Source organism: Phoca vitulina, unplaced genomic scaffold, assembly GCF_004348235.1.
Source record: "Phoca vitulina isolate PV1807 unplaced genomic scaffold, GSC_HSeal_1.0 scaffold10, whole genome shotgun sequence".
Lineage (NCBI taxonomy): Eukaryota > Metazoa > Chordata > Mammalia > Carnivora > Phocidae > Phoca > Phoca vitulina.
In genome coordinates this window covers 29,583,653-29,607,250 of record NW_022589713.1, presented here as the reverse complement: position 1 = coordinate 29,607,250, position 23,598 = coordinate 29,583,653, and the positions used below count along the sequence as shown (strand labels likewise).

The 23,598-nt window shown below is 35.3% G+C and overlaps 1 protein-coding gene across 1 annotated transcript in view; it reads right to left on the bottom strand.

Moving 5' to 3' along the window:
• Positions 1-23,598, bottom strand: part of KCNH8 (potassium voltage-gated channel subfamily H member 8) — a 368,898-nt gene that overhangs the window by 320,692 nt on the left and 24,608 nt on the right. The window lies entirely within an intron of this gene.

Genomic DNA, 23,598 nt, shown 5'->3' with positions numbered 1-23,598 from the left:
GCAAAGGGAAAAAAAAAAACACAAAAGAAAATTTCCTTATGCCTGAAAGAATCTTCATAAAATAAAATTAATATTTAAAAATAAAGAGACTAAATCCTCCAACAGTTAAAGATATAAAAGGATAAGAAAAACTATGCTAATGAACAATTAACATGTGAAAGAGCTTCAACTCCATTACTAATTGTTGGGTCCCAGCCTGGCCCCTCACCATATGTGGAGGGCAGGCAGAGACAGAAGAGGCAGGCCACTCCAGATTGGTCAGTAGCTTCTTCTTAAGCAGCAAGGGAATTTGGGGTGCCTGGGTGGCTCAGTGGGTTAAGTGTCAGACTCTTGGTTTTGGCTCAGGACATGATCTCAGGGTAGAGAGATTAAGGCTCCCCACCCCCATGCTCAGCAGGGAGTCTGCTGGAGATTCTCTCCCTCATCCTTTCCATCTACTCCTCCCGCCGCGTGCCTCCCCTAAAATAAATAAATGAATCTTAAAAAAAAAAGAAGCAAGGGAATTTACGTGCGAGGCTTATCTTGAGAAAAGGCATCCACCTACCAGAATCCTAAATGTTTATGCAGAGGTCTTAACATGGATTCTGTCATGTATACTATCCAGACAGTCTCAATACCCACTCTCTCAAAGCTGAATCTTTGGGGAGCCTGGGTGGCTCAGTCGTTAACCGTCTGCCTTCGGCTCAGGTCATGATCCCAGAGTCCTGGGATCGAGCCCCGCATCGGGCTCCCTGCTCTGCAGGAAGCTTGCTTCTCCCTCTCCCACTCCCCCTGCTTGTGTTCCTTCTCTCATTGTGTCTCTCTCTGTCAAATAAATAAATAAAATCTTTTAAAAAAAAAAAAAGCTACATCTTTGAGGGGCACCTGGCTCAGTCAGTGGAGCATGCTACACTTGATCTCGGGTTATGAGTTCAAGGCCCACGCTCCTCCCCCCCCACCCACTTAAAAAAAAAAAGAAAAAAAAAATGAAGAGATATATATTATTAGCATAGAAAGATTTCCAAGATATATGAAGTGGGAAAAAATTTGCAAAATATCAAAGTATGAACCCATTTATATTATATACATGAATGCAAATGCCTAACAAAGATATGTAAGGATGCATACCAAAACCTTTTGCACAGGAGAAGGGGATTACCAGGCAAGTGTGGGGTGTATGTGCATGCAGGTAAAGACGTCATGGAGTCAGAAGGAGGACTCTTCTTTTTAATCTATACATGTATATATGCACTATTTGAATTGTACACTCATGTTTTAATTTTGTAATTTAAAAATATTCCTCCATAGGCAGTTTATTACTATTTTACGAAGATAAAAGTTTCTTTGAAAGTTTTAAGATAAGATCATAGCAATTCCTCAGAATAATTTTGTCCACAGGGCTGATGAGAGTAATTCTATAAAATTAAGGAACAACTGTAGTACTGAAAACCCCTAATTAATAAATATCAAAAACATTATTTTATATAAAATACATAAATCCTTAAAAATAAAACTCACACAATATACTTAAAATAGGCTGGCCATACAAACTTGTCCTCCTACTTTCATGGGGCTTCCATTTGAGAGATTTTAAAGGAAAGTTGAAAGAGGTTGCCAATGAATGTTTCTTTGTGTGTCCTGTCTTAAACCAGGCCATCCATTACATAATGTGAAAGCCAAGCGATTGCTACATTGTCATTTCCACTTGCTGCTTTCAGAAATTAGCTAACCTCCAACAGCATCCTATTTTCTTTCACATTAAAGTCATTAGGCTTCTTGCCCATGCAGCTAATATGTCTTTGGCTATAAATAAATTGGACACATCTTATTCCTCACAAAGCTATTCCAGGGGACAAGAAAAAAAAAATCTCTTCAAAGCAACCAGGGAGGTAAATTTTATTCCTTTTACCTCATCAAAGGTCAAATTAATTTCACCTGGGTTGTTTACACTTTTAAAATACTTTCAACTTACACTCTTGACAAGATGAGGGGAAGATGAAACAGAGAGAGAGGAATTTCATAACTGCTCTAAAGGAACCATGGCGCTTCCAGCTTGGCTGTAGTGCCAGAACGGAAGAGAAATTAGAACGGAACGGTGGGGACCCACGATCAGCACCTACGGACCACTTGTGAGAAGGGCTGTTCCATCAGAGTATATGTGATAAGGGACTTAGAGTTTCCTCTGAGAACTACAAGGAAGTAGATTTGTTCCCAGCACAAATAGCTGCTGATACAATAAAGAGAACAGTGAATAAAATTTTTTCTTAGAACCTCTGTAGGTGAAAAATGGGAGGGAAAAAAAGCATTTATTACGTTCTTGAATCGATAGAAAACCTGTGAGTACAAGTTTTAAAATGTTCACCTGACTACAAGACTTCACAGAAATATGGATTCTGATGCCCCAACTTAGGTTTTCTCCTCAAGACAAGCAAAGGTGTTTTCTCTCCCAAAACTGGGCCATCTCTGCTGGTTCTGGATCAGTTTTGCCAAAAGTCAATTAATTAAATAATCATCAACCTTTACCAAATGTATCAACTCCTGTAAGGGATATCTTAATGAATTTTAAATTACAGTCAATGACTATATATTATTTTTATGATTCTGTTATGAATACATCAGCCTGAATTTTGTAACTATAACAAAATTGAAATATAAAATTTCAGCACTTCATATGCTATGGAATTATTTTGGGCCTTTTTTTCTTTAGTTCTTTCACATTCTTTGCAATTCCACTTTTTATACCTCAGACTTTATGGTAAGTTTGCCATCATTAAACCAATTGGCGTATGAGCCATAATTTTGTGATTACTAGCAAAATCGCTCAATTTTTTTGTTTTGTTTATAGGTAAACCATTATAAATCAGATTTGGGGTGATAATCTTACTCTAAATTTTGGTTGCTGAGTATGAATTACAAATTTCTGAATATTAAATGTATTTATAAGAAAACTAATTCATCCTGTGACCTTTTAAAATATGACTTTTCAACCAAATAATTTTTTTTTAAGATTTTATTTACTTATTTGACAGAGAGAGAGAGAGACAGAGAGGGAACACAAGCAGGGGGAGTGGGAGAGGGAGAAGCAGGCTTCCCGCGGAGCAGGGAGCCCGATGCAGGGCTCGATCCCAGGACCCTGGGATCATGACCCGAGGTGAGGGCAGACACTTAAGGACTGAGCCACCCAGGCGCCCCTCAACCAAATAATTTTTTAAGCATTCATTTATTGATCTTATTGAAGTATAGTTGATATATAATGTTATATTAGTTTCAAGGTTACAACTCAGTGAATTAATAATTCTATACATTAGGCTGTGTAGTTACCATTTGTCACCATACAAAGTTATTACAATATTATTTACTATATTCCCTATGCTATACTTTTCATCCCTGTGGCTTATTTATTTTATAACTATGAAGACAAACTAAAATTTACAGAAATATTTAAAAACTATTAATGTAGTCCTGCAAAATGAACTGCTATAAAACTTACATCTTTATAAATAACTAAATAATAAGCTAAATCAATGTTACTTGAGGATTAAAGAGATCCTTTAAAGATAAAAAGATCCTTTAATAGACATATAATCAAAGTGACTTTAAAAGGAATTTAAAAGAGATTACTATAAGCTAAATAATTCCCATATGAAACATTTGTTAGTCATCAAAAATGATAAATAAAACAATATGTTTGTAAATGCATTCATAAAAATTAATCAACTCAGCAATTGAATATTCATTTAATATATTCAAGAAGAGGTGGCATATTTGAGAAGAATAAATTCTGCAAACCAGTCATCCAGCAAATAGATTTTTTGGAGAACTGATGGGCTTTTAAACTTTACTTTTGGTCTGTCAAAGAATGCCCTACCATTATTTTAACTATTAAAAAAGTTCTTCATCCAAACCCTCTTGATTTGGCTGACATCTAAAAAGTCTGCACTTGCAAGATGAGCATGAAAAGATGTGTCCTATATCTAGGGATTTGGTTAGCAATTTATTTAGTTACTCAAATATGTAAGTATGTAAATGGTTGATGGCTGAATCAAAAGGAAAAGATACTCATAGTCTGTGTAAAAAACTTGTAGAATGCAGACCAATTTTCTTTTTTTTTTTTTAAGATTTTTATTTATTTATTTGACAGAGAGAGATACAGCGAGAGAGGGAACACAACCAGGGGGAATGGGAGACGGAGAAGCAGGCTCCCCGCTGAGCAGGGAACTCATGGGGAGCCCGACACGGAACTTGATCCCAGGACCCTGGGATCATGACCTAAGCCAAAGGCAGAGGCTTAACCACTGAGCCACCCAGGTGCCCCAGCGCCTGACTCTTGATCTCAGTTCAGGTCTTGCTCTCAGTGTTGTGAGTTCAAGCCCCACATTGGGCTCCATGCTGGGCATGGAGCCTACTTAAAAAAAAAAAATTAAATCTGGAATTCTTTATTTTATAAAGCAGTAATAATGACCTAACTTTATATAATTCTATAAAGAATCATGTTGTCAAGCAAATAATGGCTTCCTAAATTTGTTATTTCTAACTTACAGAATAATCTTGTTAAAGTAGTATATAATTTTCATCAATTTTTCCAAATGTATTTGGAATTCCATGTGAGTTTGGTAAAGGCAACTCTGAAAGAGAATCACTTTAGGATCTTTACTTTCAAAGCAGTTTTAACTTGATAATATGCAGTTGAGTCTTATGAGCAGAATGGGTGATAAACTGGGTGATATAACTCAATTCATCAACAAGGTACAGTAATCTTTACTGAACCAATCATGGTTTTTCCAGTTGTCTTAGCATAATGCTTTACTGTTGTTCTTTTATTGCTATTATTTACTTGTATTTATACATAGATAGATAGATATTAAATATATTTGCTATTATATATGGTAATTTATTACCATAAATCACATACTTGGAAAATCTGTGCTAATTTTAGTTATGAGTTTTTTAGGTTACTCCCTGTAGATTAGAGGTTAACCAAATTTGGCCTGTAATTCCAATTTGGTTGGGGAAAAATTAAAAAAACAAAAAATAATATTTCATGACACATGAAAATAATATGGGATTCAAATATTAGTGTCTATAAATAAGGTTTTATTTAATAATCATTCCCATTTGCTCATGTATTATCTACGGCTGCTTTCATGCTATAATAGCAGAATTGAGTGGGAGATCATAAAGCCCATAAAACCTAAAATATTTACTATCTGGCACATTACAGAAAAAAATCAACAAGCTCTGCTTAAAGCTATACAGAAATTTGGAATAAGCAGAAAAGATTACTAGATGTCTCCAATGTGATACCATGAGTTGGCCCCCACCTCTTCACCACCCCCCATGGAAAAAGGTAGTTTCACCTCTTCCTGTGAATTCATTTCAATATTTCTTTACTCCATATACATTTGAGATTCGTTGAGGTTTCTTTTGAACCCTGTCTTGTCTGCATAGTTCCCTTTTTAATAGTAGGTTAAATAAAATCTTTAACACATGTTTATTTTATATCTGTATAAATATATCTGTTTTTGTATCTGTATGACAGTTATGATTTTTCCTTTTTTTAAAATTTATCCTTCAGCAGAACAAAAAGAACACATCAAAGAATATGTATTATTCTCCCTGCCCCTCCTTTAACGTCATGTGAGGGTAGAGCATACAAAAGTGATCTGTTTATGCTCTGCCCTTTCAATATAGGAATAAAAGACAAGGCCCAGGAAAAGTGCCCTTAAGCAACACAATAATTTGTGAAATGCCAGGTGTTTATACAAGGTTTTCTTTTGGAGAGACTTTTGAAAATGAAACAAAAGGCATATTCAAGTGTAAAGGACATTCATTTCAAGCCAGTAAGGGCAAGTTGCAGAACTTTTTTTTTTTTTTTTAAGAGGAACACTCTGCATAAAATAAAACTGTGGGAGAATGCACCCCAGTGGATCCTACCAATGCAGCAATGTCTCCTAAACATTCTGAGAAGGTGATTCAGGAGGTGAGTTACCTACCCCAGCAAGTTTTAATGCTGATTTATCTAGTTCATTTAGAAGGATTTGACTTCAAGAATTGTTACTTACTGTTGTTTTTTAAAGAATATGTAGGAATAATTTTTATTGTTTTCTCACTAAATCCGTATTTTCCATGAGACAAAAATCTCGCCAACTGGAGTCTGCCCAACTACTATGAGGGTAATATCTGCAATTGGCAAAACATTAATTTATATTTTGAAACAGAAAAAAATGAACGTGTATGAGTGTGTGTATGTACACCATGCAAGGGGTTTAACACTGGCTTGGAATGCAAATCCTGAGAAAACTTCAAACAATGTTTTGAACAATAGTGACATTTTTGGAATAAATGTGGAGAGTAAATATAATTACAGTTGACCCTTCAGCAGAACTACGTGGGTCCACTTGTATGTAGATTTTTGTCGATAAATATACTGTACAGTACTATAAATGTGTTTTCCTTATGACCTTTTTAATAACATTTTCTTCTCTCTAGCTTACTTTATTGTAAGAATACAAATATAATACATATACAAAATATGTATTAATTGACTTTATGTTATCGGTAAGGCTTCTGATCAACAGTAGGTTATTAGTAGTTAAGTTTTGGGGGAGTCAAAAGGTATACATGGATTTTCAACAGCGAGGGGGGTCAGCATCCTTAACCCCAGCAATGTTTAAGAATCAATGTCCTTTGACAGAATCACTAATAATTGTAATGCATGATTTATGATAAGTTTGTATCTATATTTTTCATAGGACTCAATACTCCTTTGAAGAGAAAAAGGGCAAATAAATCATAGGAGCACAAATATGCTAACCAGCTAAAGTAATAGCTACAGTGATAATGATCCTTTTTTAAATTGTCTTCTCAGCAGTACTTTCTGCCCAAATTAAGACCATGTGAGAGATATGGTACACATGAAAATAAAGCCCCACTTAAAATTCTTTTCTTTCTCATAGGATGAAAATACTTGCAAATCTTGTATCTGATAAAAGACTTGTATCCAGACTACGATTCTTACAGCTCAATAAACAGCAATAACAGTAATCTAATTTAAAATATAACAAAAGGCTTGAATAGACATTTCACCAAAGAAGACATCAAATAGCTGATAAGTACATGAAAAGTTGTTCAACATCATTCATCATTAGAAAAATATACATTAAAACAACACTGAGATATCACTACATACCCACTTGAATGGCGATAATCAAAACCCAGATAACAGCAAGTCTGACAAGGATGTGAAGAAACTAGAACGCTCATAAACTACTGGTAGAAATGTAAAGTGGTGCAATCATTCTAAATATAGTTTGGCACTATTTTAAGTTAAACATAAACTTTCAATGACCCAACAATTCCACTCCTATGAATCTACCCAAGAGAAATGAGAACATGTGTCTGCAAAAGACTGGTACGTGAATATTCATAGCAGCATTACTCATAGCCAAAAACTGGAAACAATTCAAATGACCATCAAGTGGTAAGTGGATAAACCAAAAGTATCATATCCATGCATGGATTACTATTCAGCAATGTAAAGGAATAAAATATTGACACACAGTGAAACACGGATGAACCTCAAAAACGTTATGTTAAACGTAAAAAGCCAGATACATAGGACTATACATCATATGATTCTATTTTTATGAACTACCCCCAAAAGGCCAATTATAGGGACAGAATAAAATCAGTTTTTGCCTGGGGGTGGTAATAGGGATTGACTACAAAGAGGCTGGTGGGAATTTTGTGGACAATGGAAATACTCTAAAACTATAGTGCCGGTGATGGTGGCACAACTCTATCCATTAACTAAAAATCATTGCACTGTACACTCACCATGGGATATAAATTAGACCTCAATGAAAGACTTAAAAAACAAACAAACAAACAAAAACTGTGAAAACATGTAAAATTCCACAGATAATTTATGGCACAAGTTTGAATAACTTTTAGATTAAATTGCCCATAAGGAAACCATACATGTCGAATGGAAAAAAGACAGTCTCTTCAACAAATGGTGTTGGGAAAATTGGACAGCCACATGCAGAAGAATGAAACTGGACCATTTCCTTACACCACACACAAAAATAGACTCCAAATGGTTGAAAGACCTAAATGTGAGACAGGAGTCCATCAAAATCCTAGAAGAGAACACAAGCAGCAACCTCTTCGACCTCAGCCCACAGCAACCTCTTCCTAGAAACATCGCCAAAGGCAAGGGAAGCAAGGGCAAAAATGAACTATTGGGACTTCATCAAGATAAAAAGCTTTTGCACAGCAAAGGAAACAGTCAACAAAACCAGAAGGCAACCAACAGAATGGGAGAAGATATTTGCAAATGTCGTGTCAGATAAAGGGCTGGTATTCAAAATCTATAAAGAACTTATCAAACTCAACACCCAAAGAACAAAGAATCCAATCAAGAAATGGGCAGAAGACATGAACAGACATTTTTCCAAAGAAGACATCCAAATGGCCAACAGACACATGAAAAAGTGTTCAACATCACTCGGCATCAGGGAAATCCAAATCAAAACCTCAGTGAGATACCACCTCACACCAGTCAGAATGGCTAAAATTAACAAGTCCAGGAAACGACAGATGTTGGCAAGGATGCGGAGAAAGGGGAACCCTCCTACACTGTTGGTGGGAATGCAAGCTGGTGCAGCCACTCTGGAAAACAGTATGGAGGTTCCGCAAAAAGTTGAAAATAGAGCTACCATACAATCCAGCAATTGCACTACTGGATATTTACCCCAAAGATACAAATGTAGTGATCCAAAGGGGTAGGTACACCCCAATGTTTATAGCAGCAATGTCCACAACAGCCAAACTATGGAAAGAGCCAAGATGTCCATCAACATATGAATGGATAAAGAAGATGTGGTATATATATACAATGGAATATTATGCAGCCATCAAAGAAAATGAAATCTTGCCATTTGCAACGCCGTGGATGGAACTAGAGGGTATTATGCTAAGCGAAATATCAATCAGAGAAAGACATGTATCATATGATCTCACTGATATGAGGAATTCTTAATCTCAGGAAACAAACTGAGGGTTGCTGGAGTGGTGGGGGGCGGTGGGAGGGATGGGGTGGCTGGGTGATAGACACTGGGGAGTGTATGTGCTATGGTGAGTGCTGTGAAATGTGTAAGACTGCTAAATCACAGACCCGTACCTCTGAAACAAATAACACATTATATGGTAAAAAAAAAAAAAAAGAAGAAGAAGATAGTAGGAAGGGAAAAATGAAGGGGAGGGAAATCGAGGGGGAGATGAACCATGAGAGACTGTGGACCTGAGAAACAAACTGAGGGTTCTAGAGGGGAGGGGGTGGGGGGATGGGTTAGCCTGGTGATGGGTATTAAAGAGGGCAGGTATTGAATGGTGCACAGGGTGTTATAGGCAAACAATGAATCATGGAACACTACATCAAAAATAAATAAATAAATAAATAAATAATGAATCACTGGTTAAAAAAAAAAAAAAGGAACCATACATAACAAAGCCTCACCCATTTGGTTAATAAGGCAGACGCTCATCCAGACCCCAGAAACCTACTTAGGAAAGTATTCCTCAGCATTGTCCATCTCTAGATTTGCATTTCTCCCACCTGGTCTGCAATAATCTAGTGTCTCCATATACATGTTCAAAATTCATTCCTTTGTCAAATATGTTTGAGGACGACTGCATTCTACATTTACCTCTTAAATTAGAGTCACAGAGCATTACAGCATAACAAAGATTCTGAGAAGTCCTGCATCAGCAACAACACATTTTGGCTTTATTTAACACCGCTTTTTTATTAAGCATCATTACCATTCAAAAAGTTATAGAAAATGACATGTCCTTGTATTCTTCAACCAGTTTTAAGTATTAAAAATTTCCATTTTTACTTCAGATTTTATTGAATAAAATATATTACATATATAGTTGAAATGCATATGTATCCAAATTCTATCCCTTCTTCTTCAGCGATATTCATTATCCTAAACTGTGTTTCTCATTCCCATGCCTATTATTATACTTTTACTACATATATATCTAAAATTAACATATGGTATTGTCTACATAATTCTAAGCTTTATATAAGCAATAATATATTTGTCTTTTCTCCCTCAAAATTGTGTTTTCGAGATTCTTCCATGTTATGGATGGTTCACTTTCATAAGTAATATTTCATTATATGATTATATCGAAAATTTACTTATTGAATGTAGAGTAAATGTTGCTATTACAAATCATGATGCAACAGGCTTTCTGGACATATCTCCTTGTGCACTGGTAGTGAATTATTTTCTGGAACATATTTCTAGAAGTGGAATAGCTCTGTCCAACAGCATGCCCATGTTTAAGTGTACTAAAACTTGCCAAATTGCTCTTCCAAAGTGGCTGTTCCAAGTCACACTACAATAAGCATGTTTAAAACCTGTTTCTCCAAATTCTTACCAACATATGTTATATTCAGATTTTCAAAACAATACATTAGCCATATAGATGTGAAACGTTTTAATCTGCATTTCTTTGGTTACTAGTGAGGTTGAGCATCTTTCTCTTACTCTTTCTCCTGTTGACTTACTGTGAGTTTCCTTCTCTGTGATTTGTCTTTGTCCATTTCTTTTTTAGACTAATGGAAGGAGTTCTTTTAAAATTGGGTATGCACTCTTTTGTCAGCTGTAAGGGTGGCAAATATTTACTTCCAGGTTCACATTTCAACTACATTCATTGTAGGTTTTGTTGTAGTGGTTGTTAAGTAATTTTTAAATTGTAATTAATTGCATTTGTCAATCTTGTTTTAATAGTTTGTGCTTTTTGGGGTATTTTTAAATGCTTCCCTCCTTTTGGCCATAAAGATATTCTTCTATATTTCATTTTTAAAGTTATTTATGTATTTACCTAAGTCTTTAGTTCAGTTAGAATTTAATAGGTAGTTCACCTTTTCCCAACTCATCTGTAATGTCAATCCTGCCCTATAATAGGTTTTTATAAATATCTAGGTCTGTTTCTTGGTTCTGTATTCTGTTCATTGGTCATTTTTCTATGCCTGCACATGACCTTGTAATATACTTGCTGCAACTTACCAAACAATAAATGTTGCCATCTGGTAGAGCAAATCTCCACACTTCGTTGTTATTCTTCAACATGTCTTCATGTGTGCTTTCCGTTTTATTGGTATTAAATTCTCAATGTAATGTAAGGACACTATTTTCTCTTCTTTTCTAATCTGTATATCTCATTTCTCTTTTTATTATTAGATTACATTGGTTAGAACTTCTGGTAAATATTAAATAGAAGAGGTAATAGGATTTTTGATGGATTCCAAATTTTAGTGGGGTTGCTTCTAAATTTTCACTACTACATACATTAACAGTAAACTCTAAATAAATACCTTTAATCAAGCTAAGAAAGTTCTACTGCTATTTTGCTATGGCATTTCCTAATGAAGAAGCATCGAAAACAATTAAATTTTCCCAACATAAGATAATGCAGTAATGTATTATTTAGCCTTTGCTGAGTAACAAAATGCCCCAAAACTTAGTGGCTTAAAGCAACAATGATTTATTTTTTCTCATGATTCTGTGTGCTGGCTGAATGGTTCTGCTGCTCTCACTTGGGCTCACTCAGAAGGCTATCCTTACCAATCATGCCTACTAGGTCTCAGCTTGGATGTTTGGGATGTTTCTCCTTTTGTCCTTTCATTCTGCAGGAGGCTGGCCCACACTTCTTCATAAGATGCTATCAGGGTTCCCAGCAACAAGGAAGGAGAAGACCTAAAGCAGGAGCACTTTCTAAGCCTCTTTCATCATATTTGCTAATGTCCCATTGGCCAAAGCAAGTCACATGGCCAAGTCCAGATTCAAGGGTCAAGAAACAGAGCCCACCTCTTGATGGGATGAGCAACAAAGAATGTTTGTCATTCTCTACAGTCTAGAATCTCCTTTATTAGTGTAGCATGTTACATTAAGAGTTTTTTTCTGATGTGGAAACAGATATCTAGGTATTTGGTCATAGAGATTTAAAAAATATCTATGAGTCCCTTTTTATTCCAAATTTATTTCTTAGTGTCTTTTCTCTTTTTCTAGATCAATCTTGACATATATTTATGTATCATTAATTTCTTCAAAAACCTAAACTTTTGTTTTTGCTGATCATCTCTTTCTTTGCCTTATATTGAAAATTTCTGATCCATCTTTGTTCTTCATCCTTTCTTAAGTTTTATTCTAGCTTTCTTTTTCTAACTTCTGGGGTTGAATGAAAAACAGAACAAAGCAAGAGAATGGCAAGAAATAGATCTGAATGTGAACAGAAAAAAGACTAACACACAACCCTTCTATGTTCAATTATCTCTTGATAAAGTCTATCTTTTAAAAATTATTTTCTGAATGGTTATTTAGGGTGAATTTTCTCAGTCTTAGTATGACTAAAAATGTCTTTCACAAAAATAGACTTCAACAAATAAAGATATGCTATGTTTGGAAATAAATACAACCAGATAAAGATGCTAATCCTCCTTCAGTTAGTTTATATTTGTTCAGATAATATTGGGACCATCCCAAAAATTGCATATTTTTTTATACTACTATATTATATTCTCTATTCAACTAAAATAATTTAGTTTCTATTGTATTCCATTTCCTCTACCCAATATCCTTTTCCTGTACTCTATGAAATTACACATGGCAATCACTTATCAGTATAAGTATTAAATGGAATAAGTATTTTAGACTTGGAGCAACAATCTAAAAATAAGCTCTCACAGAAAATTTTACAAGAGTACATCCTCATAGTCTATCAAACAGTCTTTTGGGGTGATTTAAAAAACAAAATTTTGACAATAAAGAAACATTTTGGTACTGACTTGCTTTATATGTATAGTGGATGTGTAGAATTGTCTATTCACTATGTTGTAAACTTGAAACTAATATAACATTGTATAGCAACTATACTTCAACTTAAAAAATAAATTAAATAAATAAAGCCACAATAGCAATTTTGAATGTTTGAAATCAAGCTGAGAAGACATAGGAAACTGCCCAAAATGAAACCACTTTTACAAGAGTCAAACTTAATAAAACTGGTAATGGTTTATTTTTGTAATAACCCTGGAAGCTGCTAGTATCAAAAAGTGCAATATTCCTAAGGCTAAAGCTAATCTTCCATTTTGACAACCTCCTCCTTATCCAGTGATATCAGGCAGTTCAACAGTGGCTTTCATAATTGTTTCAATAAGAAACTCTGTGAATATTTTGAAATATATACTTCAAAATACCTTTACCTTTATAGGAAAAATCTGCCTTGGCCCTGTGGTAAATGTAGGTCATATCAGGTCACACCTTTACAAAGTTCCAAAAGTAGGTAAAGGGTAGAAATAATTGATTTTACAGTGCTACATTCTAGTTTGTCCTAACATATGTTCTTCAAATTTTTCAGAAGAAAAGAATGATTCTGATGCATAGTGATAATTTTGACTTTTAAAATGTTTTGGGGTTCGTATTAAGTAGTTGGTACAACTTGATGAAAATTTCTTGGTGCAAAGCACCTCTGTTTTACCTATGAACTCTCATTCTGGTCATGTTTAAAAGCATCAGTCTTATATCAGAAACCCAGCTCTCTTTCTATGCTTCATTAAATACTTCTTTTTTTAAAGATTTTATTTATTTATTTGACAGAGAGAGAGATAGCAAGAGCAGGAACACAAGTAGGGGGAGTGGGAGAGGGAGAAGGAGGCTTCCCGCCGAGCAGGGAGCCCTATGCGGGGCTCGATCCCAGGACCCTGGGATCATGACCTGAGTCGAAGGCAAACGCTTAACAACTGAGCCACCCAGGCGCCCCTAAATACTTCTAATAGGATGCCCATCTTAAGAAGTTTCTCCTCTTCCTATGCCTCAATTCTATTGCAAAACTACCATGACTATTTACTATTTACTATGTACTATTTACATTATATCCATTATTCTGGTCTTCTCTACGATGATTAAATTTGAGATAAAGAGTCCAATGTGTTTGGATGCAGACTTCTCCTCTTTCTAACTTTTAGCATCTTTCAACAAATACCTGTTTCCCTCATGCCTTTGCTTAAATAACAATATTCTAGGGGCACCTGGTTGGCTTAGTTGGTGGAGCATGTAACTCTTGATCTCAGGTTTATGAGTTTGAGCCCCATGTTGGATGTAAAGATTACTTAAAAAAAATAAAATCTTAAAAAAACCCAATATCCTATTATTGTATTTCTACGGGATTAATCTATTGTTACTGCTACTATTATTTAGCTCTGTTAAATTCACTGCAATGCTGAACTTATTCAAAGACATTTATTTGAATCTTTCTTATGAAATTTATCCATGAGTCACCCATTAAATCTCCTAAAGTCTCTGAGATATAGCAGAATATTTCTACTTTTAAATATAACATATGCCAGAAAGCATTTTGATTGTCTCTGTTAACTTTCACCTTGGAGGACAATCACTGTAGCACAAATAGGCAACACAGCTGAGTTTAAAAGTTATTTCTATGGTAGATAATTGAAGTAGATTATAGTGGATTACTGATTAAGTGGAGTATATTACTCTAGGTTCTTCCTCTGAATTCTGTTAATCAGCAATGCTATAGAAAAAAAAGTATCATGATAACTGATACATTTTTTTGATAACTGATATTTTTAATGTTGACGCTATGGTCCATGATATGAAAGTATCTCCTGAATAACTAATAAAGATTAAATTATTAATCAGCATAGTTTTAGGGTTAAGTGAAATATTTTGTCCCTGTTACTCAAGAAGAGATAATTCATATATAATATCTGACTAACACCACTGATAAGTACATTTGGCAAAACTACAGAGAAACAAATAACAAACATTTCCCCACTCTAAATAAAACCAGAACAACAATTTCCAGGAGTAAATTCTCTTCAAAATCTCAATATTTGGGGCAAAGAATCTCTCAGCCAAGTGAAAAGTATTTATGACATTAAAAACACATTCTTTCTCATGGGGCACCTGTGCGGCTCAACCGGTTAAGTGTCTGCCTTCAGTTCAGGTCATTATCCCAGGGTCCTGGCATAGAGCCCCACATTGGGCTCCCGGCTCAGTGGGGATTCTGCTTCTCTCTCTTCCTCTACCCCTCCCCCCTGCTTGTGCTCTCCCTCTCTCACATAAATAAAATCTTAAAAAAGCGAAAAACCAACACATTCTTTCTCAATAATGTCTCTCTCATTCATCCCCATCTTCCTAGTTCAAATTTCCTTCTCTGGTTCAAGTCCTTTGATACCATTAACACAATTCCTAACCAGTTTGTCTCTAGTATTTCACGTCTTCTAATCCACTGAAACTTCATTGCTAGAGAGTGCTTTTCAAAGTAGGGCTCTAACTTTACCAGCTGACTACTTTGCAGTAGCTCCCTAATGTCTTATTAAAGTCCAACCATAATACCTAGCTTCCAAGATATGAATTACTATGTTCAAATTACCATTCCAGCATTCCTACAGTTGGCCACCCTGCTATTTACCTTCAAGAATTCCCTGGTCCGGCAAATCCAGCTGACTGGAAATATGTACTTCAAAGAATTTTTAAGCAGACTGCTGCACTAACACATGAATAATTAGGACATTCATTACTTTTAAAAATGACTTTCTTCTGTACATCAACACGTCATTACTCTCTCTCCTCATTCACTCTTGCTCTATCTTTGTATGTATATACGAATAATACACATGTATTTAAATATGCATGCCCTTAAATACTCAAGTATTTAATACACATATATTTAAAGATAATAAATATTACATTTAGAGATATTTGCCTATAACTAACAATAAATGGAAATACAGAATGGGCTTCCCTATCCACCAAGTACTATGAATTAGAAGATAAAATGTAACAGAAAATAATTCCTACCTTATACTAACCAAAGCATGTTATAGATGCATCCCTGTACAATTGATCCTCGTTACTGGTGGATTTCTTATTTGAGAATTTGTCCACTCACTAAAATTACCTGTAACCACCAAATCAATACTTGCAGTGTTTTCACAGTCATTCACAGACATGAAAAGAGCACTGAAAAATGTGAGTCACCTGACATGGCCCCACCTGAGGTTGAAAAATGTGTTTCTCTGTCTTCTTGTTTTGGCTCTTATACTAGAAACAAATGTCTTTTTTCTGTCTATTTAGTGCCAAGTTTTTCACATTTTTTGCCTTCTGTTGGTGATTTTGCTGTTTAAAATGGCCTCCAAGCCTAGTGCTCTCTGGTATTCCTAAGTCCAAGAAGGCATGAGTTATGTGCCTTATGGAGAAAATGCGTGTGTTGGATAAGCTTCATTCAGGCATGAGTTATAGTGCTGCTGGCTGTGAGTTCAATGTTAATGAACCAATTACATATTAAATAAGGTGTCTTTAAACAAAGACACATGTAAAATAAAATTATATATTGATTATTGATAAAAGCATTCTGACCAGAGGCTCACTGGAACCTAACCCTCTATTTTCCCTAGGAGCACTGGTTCAGTATTTGCTAATTCAGTGTTCATGGCAACTTTATAGATCATAACTACTTCAAAAAATGAGAATCAATTATATATCAGGCATACACATACACAAACATGCAAACACAATCACACTCAAACACACACACAGAATAGTCTAAAATGAAGTTATAAAATTAAATAATGAAAACACAGGTAATGTTAAAGAAAAATTACTTTTCCTTAACTATATAAAATTTCCTGCTTAAAATCAGTATGCTTTAGTCAAACTAAATATATATTAAATTTCAGTAAAAGGAAGGATATTTTTCTGTTAACTTCCTTGATAACTTAAATAGAAAACAGTCCTAAAAGAATCTTAGGAAAGAAAGAAATCATTTGGTTGCCACATTAAAAGCATACTGAATGCTTTAATAACCATACTCAGCATTTTCAGGTCTTTCCAGCACTTTCCATCTCTGGGATGTTCTTACTTAAACTAAAAAGATGTATTTGTATGAGAATATTCTTATTCAGTGTTTCCAGGGCCCCTGGAGTTTAGTAAGAGTAAGTTACTAAACTTACTGTTTAGTAAGATATATCCAGCAGAATATGTATTCAGATAGGCAGTGGCCTCCAACCTTAACAACTCCTTGAATTTATATTCTAAAGTTTTGTTAAAATAAAATAAATAGATTGCTTTCATCTACAACTTATGCAAAACTCTCTCTGTTAATCAACGGGATAACGGAGAAAATGGGGTCCTTAAAATTACCATAATTTAAATCATTTATCAAAATTAAGTTATTTAATTAAGTCATTAATTACATTTATCATAATTCAATCTGCAAAGTATTACAAGATAATTTTTCATTATTAATATTATAATTGGCACCATGATAAAAACAGTATAAAACAATTTACAGAGACATAGTCTTCATCCCCCCAAAATGGTTAGATTTTAACCTTAGTAGTAGTCATTGTTTACTGTAGTTCCTTTTTGCAATCTGTCTCTCAATACACAGGTATGTATTTTCACGTATAGGACAGATATCTGTAAGCAGGAGTCACCATTTCTGAAGAGATCTTATAATGTGATGGTTAAGAACAGAGAGTTTGGGGTCAGCCAGGGCAGTCTTTAAATTCTGGCCCAACTATTTACCAAGTCACTTAACCTCTCTAAACCTTAATTTCCTCCTCAGTAAAAATCTCTTGATCCCAATTAAAAAAACAGCAACACTAGAAATGAGAAGCTTTTTGAAAGATTAATACAAACTCTTATCTACACTTCTGAACTGATGTGAGACCATTTGCATTCTTAATGTTCCCCGTATTGTGCAAATAACAGTATGTTTTGCTGCAAAAATGTTAATATGTTTGATTACAGGGTGCCACCTCAGACTTCAGTAGGGTGTTAGGTAATATCTAGCATATATACTATAATATCTTAACTAACATCTGAAAAATTCTTAATTCCAAACACATCCAGTCCCCAGGGTTTTGGATAAGGGGTTGTGGAGTAGCAGTACCCAACTTTGATCTGCTGAGACAAATAAATGACAAGGCAGGTAAAATGCATATGTGTATTTTATGCACATATGTGACTATGTAGGACCTCACCATATCACTCTAGCCCATATTGCCTTTGGCCCAACAAAAGGAGGAAAAAGGAAGAAAACATGAAAATTTATAACGCTCATTAAATTATCCCAAGTTGGCCTTCACCCCACCCCTACCTTAGTGAGTTCCCTGCCTCCCCTGGCTGAGGTCAGCAACTCTCCCTTTGCCTGGCCTCCTGCGTGCTCTATCATGCCTGTTTGAATTCTTTTCTCAAATACAATCCATCTTTTCCTTCAAGTCTTAGTGTTCTCCAAGCATCAAGATCATTTTTGACCCCAGATCTGTAACTACCCATGCATGAAGGAGAGTAACCCAAGCCCAATCCCCCCCAAGACACACTCACACACACACATGCACACACACGATCCAGAGAGACCCACCAACTAGATGCCTTTCTAACCAGATCTATAGAAGATAATACAATATATGAATAGATGGCTTCGGTTCATGTCCTTCTACAGTGCTTTCTCCCAAGACAGCACAAGTGACAGTATAGTATCACTCCATTTCTTAAAACTTTATACTGGCTTCCTGTTTCAGTGTGAACATAATCCAAGCTCCTTTCCATGATGACTTATATGGCCCTACGTGATCCAGCTTCTTACCACTCAGAACTTGTTTCATATTACCCTCCACCACACCCCCAACATATAACCTTGTCATGCCTGTCTTGCATGTGCCCTTCTCACCCCCAGTATTTCCATTGCTGGTTTGTTCCCATAATTTAAGTATTAGTTTAAAGGTCACTTACAGGGCCTTTTTATGATCATCTTATCAAAAGAAAGAACCTCTTTCCCTTAAGTTACTTTTCTTCTCCCTTTTCTCTTATATTTTCTTATTATTGTGTGTCTCTCGCTAAACTCATTTTATTTGTGTGCTTAGGATTTCCTCCCACCTCTGCCATCAGAATATAAACTTCATGAAGGAAGGGATTTTCCTGAATTATTCACAGCTATATACGCAGTACCTAAAACAGTGCTGGGGGTATAGTATGTGTTCAATAAACGTGTATTGGATGAATCATTGCTCTGACTTGGCAACAAGTTAGCAAATGCCCAAACTTAAGAAAATAAAAGCACCACTCTAAAAAAGCTTATAGAGTTTCACCATAGAAGATAAATTATACATATTACAAAATAGTACAGAATGAAGTGCTATGGGAATTGGGGGGAAGAGGAGAGTCTTGTGAACTAAAGTGGTCAAGAATAGTGTTATGTCCACATTCATATGCCTGCCCCCAAAGGAAAGCACTGGAATGGTGCTGAATGAACTTTTGTAAGCTTATAGGAAGAAAAGTCACTGTATGGCTAGGATGTGACTATCTACACAGAGAACAACAGATTCATGCCCCATTGAACACAAATATTTAACTTAATTTTTTATTAGTTTTGGATTTTGGAGCCTTAATCCAAATCCCAAAACACTGATTCAATGAGGCACATTTGGGGCACCTGGGTGGCTCAGTCTTTAAGCGTCTGCCTTTGGCTCAGGTCATGATCCCAGGGTCCTGGGATCGAGCCCCGCATCGGGCTCCCTGCTCAGTGGGAAGCCTGCTTCTCCCTCTCCCACTGCCCCCTGCTTGTGTTCCCTCTCTCGCTGGGTCTCTCTCTGTCAAATAAATAAATAAAATCTTCAATGAGGCACATTTAATTTGTCTTTTAAACAGTGATTTTAAAAAGTGATTTTTCTTTCCCTGCCTCATGTGCACCTTCAGGGATGGATACTAAAAGTCACTTTTGCTTCAGAGAGCAAAAAGAAGATTCTAACCTAAGGGAACAGTGGTGCCCAATGGAACATGCGTAACACTCCATATGAGGCTTTACATTCAACCAATAATCAAGGATGTTAGTATCTAACTGAAAAAAAATTCATAGAATGTTCTTGTGGGACAATTTCTACCAAGGTAGGCACTGTCTATATGGGAAATCTGGAAAACTCCGAATCATATTGCATAACCTCAATAAGTCTTCCGTTTTTTACAGAGTCCTCATTATGTTTTCACTTTTCTACCTTTGCCTAACCTCAACTTTACAATGTCTACATCAAGGTCATTTTGAAGAAAATACTAAAAAGGTAACATTGTAGTCATTGTTGTCCAAGCAAATCTCATAACTTCTAAGACCTTTATTATCTTAAAGGTCAATTCCCACGGAATAAAAGTCTACGTAGAAAAGACATTTTAGAGTCTCAAAGTCAAATATTCTTTCCAATTTCACTTATTTGCTTACAGATTGGTCATGACACTGGAGAAGAAGCATGGGTTCTAACCAGCTATGTGACCCTGGACAAGTCACATTGCCTTTCTAAGCCCCATTTCCTTATCTTCAAATTAGAAGTTGAAACAAGATAATTTTTCAGGTCTCTTTCAGAACTTTACCAAAAAAGTGCCTTCTGAGTCTACATGAGAGGGAAACCAGAGTGAAATATTAAAGGACAAGAGGTGAACAAATATCTCACCCCAATTCAGCAACATATATATATTCTGAGAAAATTCCAATAATAGAAAACAAGTCCACAGGAAAGCACTAATACCAAAATTTGAATTTTTATTATTTCAGGTAGCATTATTTCTAAACAAGCTAATGTAGCTAAATTGATCCTATACTCCCACACAGCTGCTGGAAATTTATTAGTTGAAGAAAATGTGCAATGTGAAGTCTGAGTACCATACGGGAACTTAAACTTGAATTCAAATGTAAATATAAATAGCTCACAGATTTCTTTTTCCCCCTCTGAAATGTCATAGAGTATTGGGAGAACTAGTTTACATTCAGCCTTTACATTTAATTGGATAAATATATGATCAACAGAAGAATCAAGATGATGAACCAAATTTCATTTTAGAAGTGATGAAAAGGTGGTATTATAGTATTTCCAGAAGAAACATACTAGGAGGTGTACAAAAATTACTCTTTATGTTCTCACAGAGTTTATAAAGATATTTCCATAAAATTACATCTCAACTATTTAGAGTCACATAAAGAATAACATTCATTGTCATTTTATGGACCAATATAAAATAAAAGATTGAGTACAGAAAAAGTGTGAGTGATGAAATAACAAAAGTTATTATACATGTTTCAAATCACTTCTTTGAGTTCATATATTTTGACTAAATGTAAACAGGGTATTTCTGGATTACTATATTTAGACCAAGTTAATCCATTATCAAATGTTTGGACTCAAAAAGTATTTATCCCAGTGTGACAGCGTCCATTAGAACTCGTGGCACTACATCTAGGGTGAGGAAGCCAAATTCATCATTAAAAAAAAAAAGGAAGAAGATTATATTATATTCTCACTAGTTGGTCAAATACTCTACATAATAAAACATAAAATGACTAGTGTTTAATTCAAAGGGGTCGATTAGCACATTTCTTTCTCTCTCTTACAATATTTTCCACTAATAGAAACAAAACAAAATTCCTTTTCTTAAAAAAAAGGCACAAAGTTTTTACTATACAGAAATCAAAATCAAATTTTATAATCTCTCCATTATAACATTCTCTAGACTTTATGGTTAGAAATAACATTCATATCTATCTCTTATGCTAGATGTCACCTCCTTGAGATAGTGAATATAGCTTTATTAATTACATTCTAAAGCATGGAGGAGATGCCAGGCAAGTTGAATAAGGAACATGCTTTACCAATGGGAAAGTCAACTCACTAAAATATGAAGATTCAGCTTTAATTTATTTCTTAAGAACGAGAACATAAAAAAAAAATCCCACTATTCCTTAAAAATTTAAAGGATGTCCAAATTAAAGCTTTTAAAGTAAATCCTTGATTGTTGACTAGCTTGCTTGACTTCACCCAGGATGGTTTTCCATTTCCCTAAAGGTAGAGGAAATACTGAGATTTATGAACTTGCCAAGAGATCTGTATAAACTTAACTCTCAATATTTACAGAATTATTCAGAGGTTTTTTTTAATACAATTTTGAGAAAACCACCATATTTGTGTTTTTAAATATTACTCTGTTCAAATGTATTTGAAAATACACAGAAAATAAAATCCTTAAAAATGCAGCTGCTTTCTAAGGGCCTAGAACTAAGGTCAGATGGAAAGATGTCAAAACACTACTGGGCTAAGGGAAGAAACCCATTTTATGTCGGTATGGAGCCTAGAGGAAGCCGCAGAGAGTAAGGAGGGAACACCACCTGCCACAGGGTATCTGCCCCCAATCTTTCTTCCTTTCTTTCAGCCACAGAGGAGAGAAGAAAGAGAACAAGATGGTGGGGTGGAAGCAGGGGTGTTGAGGGGAAGGGGTCACTATGTTGATGAGAGGGAAACAGAATGGTAACATTACACATAGGTGCTGCTTACTAGAACATACCAAAAAGCAATTAAAGTCACCTGTGGGAACTTTCAGGTGCCAAACCTGATAAACACAATTGCCCAGAATCTGTGCTCACGCAAGTCCTAGGGGTAAGGAGAATTATTTTCTTGAGGATGAATATATATGTATGCATATATGTATATATATATATGCACAGTGATCAAGAGAATTATCGTCATATATATGTACGGATACATATGTATACATACATATACATATGTATATATAGTATCTATATATAAATAGAGAGGGTCATATATATATATGTAATTCTTTGTTCTTAGGTGAATTCATTTAAATATTGGTCGAAATGTTCTATTATTTTCCCATAAATCATACACTGTGAAGAGCTTATGTTAATGGGTGTGTTCTTCTGCCATGATATATTTGTCCACATACAGTTTGTGTCTTTCTCCACTTTCTTTTTTCTAACCCCTTGATCTCTGCAACATTCACAGCTGAACAAAGATTTAAAAAATGAGAAGCTGAGTGAGCTACAGACACAGTGTATCTACTTCATAATCTGAATTAAAAAGAAAAATAGAACAGTTCAATTGATTGAAATATTTCCTGCTTTCTACAGTTGGAGAAGTGCAAGTTCTCACATGTTGTTGGGCACATAGTATATACTCAATAAATATTTTTAGAATAAAAGAACCGGGAAAAACCTGGGAGCTGTCCAGGCATCTATTTCTCAAGGCAACACCACTCATGTTGATGGTCCATTGCTCAGACTGCAAGAGTTTCAAAGCCCCCATCTCATAAAGCCAAACCATGATTTTCCACCCCAGCTGCACATAAGAAACACACCATGGCATCTGTTTCTTTTTAATCAGACGCCTGGGTCCCTCCTGAATCAGAGATACTGATTCAGCAGCTCTGGGACAGAGCCTGGTGATCTGCAGCTTTCAGCTGCTCACGAGGCAATTCAGTTTTGCAGCCAGGGTTGAGAACTACTTAGAAGGAAATGAATCTCCTAGGTTTGTTAACCTATAAAGATAGATCTGTTATCTTTACTCCGTCAGTTAACCTAACTCAGACAACTTTCTTTTCCTTTATATATTGAAAGGAGGAAGTAACTAAGCAAATAGCGGGGGATGGAATGAGAGGATTTAAGAAACAAACAAACAAAAAACATATTATGCAATCAGAAATTTGAGGGGAGGGTGGTGCCTTCTACCGAACCATA